This window comes from Cupressus sempervirens, chromosome 3 (genome assembly GCF_028749045.1).
Source record: "Cupressus sempervirens isolate cs-2001-9-10 chromosome 3, ASM2874904v1, whole genome shotgun sequence".
NCBI lineage: Eukaryota > Viridiplantae > Streptophyta > Pinopsida > Cupressales > Cupressaceae > Cupressus > Cupressus sempervirens.
Genome location: NC_143120.1, coordinates 670,512,702 through 670,517,077, shown reverse-complemented (window position 1 = coordinate 670,517,077; position 4,376 = coordinate 670,512,702). Strand labels below are relative to the sequence as shown.

Sequence of the window (4,376 nt, the reverse complement as noted above, 5' to 3'; positions counted from 1 at the left end):
TAGGGATTTACTCTTTTCATGAATTGACAAGAAACAATCACTTCCCCACCAAAATAAAACATAAGGTCATAGCCTTGCCAGCCATGATGCTTGTTTCTTCTCTCCTCTTTTATTTTTTATGTATGTTTCACATGGCTCCTCCATTATTTTCAAAATCCATGGCCAAACTGAAAACTCTTCCTTTTTTGTGCTCTTTTATAGCTCCTAGTGTTGGGTTTCTTCTACCTTCCTCCTTTTTTCTCTACTTTAGTTCAAAGCAAAAAATGAATGAATGGAGAGTCATGAAATGAAAGTAGAGATGGGTATGGACATATGTCCCTGAAAGAGCCATGTGGGTCAGGACATAGGTCAAGTTTTACTACCCCACATACATTAACAACGACAACATGAATGATAATTAGCCCTGCCACTACGCAACAACAACACCCACCATATAAAAAGTTGGAGCTCGGGATTTCCTCAATCTCTCACTATCCACATTCACCTTTTCTTTTTATCTTGATATTGTTTAGCTATTGTTGGATACAACTTATTATTGCATTAATTAGTCTTTTCAAAACATCTAACTTCCTCAATCCCTCATCCATAGTTAAACAGTTTGTATTTGGACTTGAAAGTGATTAGGGAAATATGTTTGGAGGATTTATTTGGGGGATTCAGAGCATGTAGGTGCCATAGGAGTGGAAAACTTTTCTAATACATTTTCAATACAAGGCACTTGTTAAACCACATCAATCCAAATACCAATAATATGAAATGTGTGAAGCAGATTTTGCTTACGACATACTAATGTTGTATTACAACATACTAATGTTGTATTGATGCTCACATTCATATCCATGTATATATGAAAGTTAGTAGAAAACATAAGTGATTCTAATTAGAAAGCCTCTTCATAAATTATGTGTTTGAGGAACTAGAAGGTATATGTCGACCTACTTTAAATTATTTGAATAGGTTGGTCCATCCTATTGATAGACCCATTACCATATACTTCTAATGCACTACATGAGAAAACATTAGACAAAAGAAGTAACTTGAGCTCTGTCCAGGGGGGCAATGAAATTGATTGGCAACTAGGTAGTAAAACAATATTGATCAACAACAAATTGTATTGCACCATGTCTTAGCATAGAGTAGTTGAATGAAGACATTCAATTGAATAGATCTTTGGACTAATCTTCTATAGCTCCTCTTCCAATAGATCTTGAATCATTTTGGACATTTAGATACCACATTTATTTTTAATTATGCACAGAGCATGTGTACATAAATCCAAGCTGAAAATGCTTGTGAAATAAGACCACCAAGTTTGTCATTATCATAAACCACATGCTTACTATTTATTATTTGTCTCTAGTGGCCTAGTTTCCAAAATTCATCATTCTCATAATTCCTCATGTAAACTCAGGGCCACTATGTCATAGTTACCACTCTGTCATAGTTGCCATGATGTTGCAAAATACTTATTATTACCAACTGAAAGTCATGTAGGAGTATGGAGAAATAAATCATTCAAAATAATGTTTAAAATATGTAGGGAAGCATTATGGTTTGATACAAAGTCAAGATTGTAGGATATTCACAAGGCATGTTAGAATGTGAAAGTAATTAAATGCAAGTTTCATTTGGCTCTTACTCCTAATGCACTGTGCTCAAAAGCTTAATGGCATATCTTGTTCATTATATATTTGAAATTTTGAATTCCTTTCTTTGTATACAGTGGAACACAGACATGGTGATGTGAGGAAAAATGTCTTTTAGGGGAGAGGACCTAGTACTTAAACACCCTAACTTCATGCTTATCAAAATCCTACATGATTTTTATAGTAGCTTATATGGCGAGTCATCTACTTATAACTAAGGTTTCAAGTCCACATCACCCATTATGATGCCACATCAACATGCATTTTTCCAAGTTGTCCAAAACAACCCAAATAAAAAGTAAGACCAATAGTCATGCATAAAGGGTACCCATACTTGCACAGCTGATGTGGCATCACATTATTGGTTAATTTTTTATAGCTAAGGGTACATTTTATTCAATACTGGGTAGTCATCATTGTACTAACAACTTTATAGTCACATGTATTGGTACAATGTTGTCAAAGAAATTAGGCATTAAGTCAATAAATTTAGGTATCAAGTCAACAACTCCTATCACAACTATTGGAATGCGTTCGAGTATTGGATCCTCTCCCCTACATCAGATTGACTATATCTTAAAAATTCAAGAGGTAAGAGATATAAACCAAATTATATCTAATAAGTGTACTTTTCTGAGTTCTTACAAAATTAGAGGAAGATATGCATTTTAAATTGTGCATGCATGTGAGTGCATTGATTTATTATTATGTATTTCCAGATACATTGGTTTGCAGAATAATTGTACCCCAGTATTGTAAACTGTAGGAAGTAATCAATGCAATGAATCAACAATCTGCAAAAACCCTTAAACCTACTAGGTACAAATGCTAGTTATTATTAGTATTATTCATTTAAGTGTCAAATACTCAAAATAAAACTATATTTACTCCTGAACTATATACCATAAACCATCTATAAGATACAAAAATAGCATATGAGCTAGCTATATAAACTATCAAAATAGAGCGATGGCGTTGAAACCGTCAAATAGAAAGGTGATGTTGAATGTTGAGAATGGCCCACATGGATTTTTTGAGATCATGGGTCTCCTCCTCCATCAAATCTAAATTAACAATGCCCAGCACACCTCCTCTTCCGAACTATGTAGGCAAGCTCAGAAAAACCTCTTCTTCAATTCCATGAAACCCCTTCGCCAGGATAGAAACAGGGTGGATCCTTCTCTGGTTGCAGAGTAAACTCTTGGCCAAGTTAGCAGCAGAGTAGTCGATAGCCTAGGAAGTATAACCCTTTAGCTTAATCACCTCATACGCACTGTTAACAATAGTATGATGAATGGCCTCAAGATGGTGCTTCGCATATAGTATCTGATTGTTGTCCAGAAAGCTCAGCATGGGCATCCCTCCCACACTAATGGATGACCATAGTGCAACAGAGTTGTTGCCGTGCTAGCCGATTATGTACGCCTACACATCTTGCACGTTCACATCTAAATGATTGACGATCATGAACTAGAAGCGCAATGTATCCAGATTTGTGCCACTCCCGATCACTCTGTTTACCAGGAATCCTAAAAGCTTCCATGTAATGTACGTCAAAATATCCACCGAGTTTGAAACAACCAAGAGTATGGCATGAGGGTTGTATTTTATGATCTGAGGCACAATGCTTTTGAATAGGTGGAGGTTGCGCTCAACGAGTGCCAGCCTGGACTCCCCGTTGCGTTGGTGAGCCCCTGCTATGATGATATAGAGGTCTAATCCAGCGAAAATGGCCTAGTCGGTATCGGCCATGATCTTCGTGCAAGGGAGAAAGGTGGCAACATGCTACAGGTCAAGCATTTCACCTCTTAGCTTCTCAAGTTGTATGTCTACCAACACCAACTCATTTGTGAGCTCCATCATGAGAATGGTTTGAGCGACAACCATTCCCACATTGCTGACACTGACAACTGTGATCTTTGTGTTTCTTCCACTAGGTGAAAGGGGCCCGATGCCTTCTATCGGCTTGAAGAAGCTCCTGGCTATGTCATTCCCCAAATCGCCATAACTCGTGCTTCTCTTTCCCTTCTCCATTTCTTTCTTTTTCCTTGATTAAAACCTCTATCTTCCTTTGTGATTTGATTTGGTTTGTTTGTACAAAATGAGTCAAGTAATATAGGTGGGCCTAAAGCTGAAGTTCACTTTGGTTTTCCTTCCAGATGTTCATGACAAGAACTTTGGTCTCCATTGCCACCCACTAGATGCGTGAACTGCTTTTGAATCACTTTTGACAAATTTCTCTACATCTTCAAGAAGTACGCTACTACGGCTTTACCCAGTCAAATAGTGATCTTTCAGGATGAAACATTTCTATTTTTTAAATTATTAGTTTATGAATTATGCGTTGTTGGGAATTTCAAAGGTGCGGATTCATTCTAGAGATCTTGGACAGTAGTTGCGCCATCTACTGCAATGACTCTATGACATTCGTGAAGATACATTGTTTTTCTTGCTTCCCAAGCAAAAGTTTTCAGCTCGTCTAAGGTGCAATTTCTATGCATTGTTTTTCAATGTATTTCACTCGTTAGTCCTTCCGACTAATGTTTTCAATGATGGTGATAATTAATTTTTATGATAGTTCTTAGTTCTTTTCTAAAGTTTATAAATCAGTTTCTTTTTTAATTAATTTTTAAACAATAGTTTCTAATTAATGATTAGTCAGTTGTAATTTTGTCAGGGATTAAATTTATTTTTAGATACAAAAATTTGAACAAAATAAATTGTAGAATG

The 4,376-nt window shown here is 36.2% G+C and overlaps 1 pseudogene; it reads right to left on the bottom strand.

Moving 5' to 3' along the window:
- Positions 1 to 2,630: 2,630 nt before the first annotated feature.
- LOC149568500 (L-lactate dehydrogenase A pseudogene) lies at positions 2,631 to 3,680 on the bottom strand (annotated as a pseudogene).
- Positions 3,681 to 4,376: the final 696 nt, after the last annotated feature.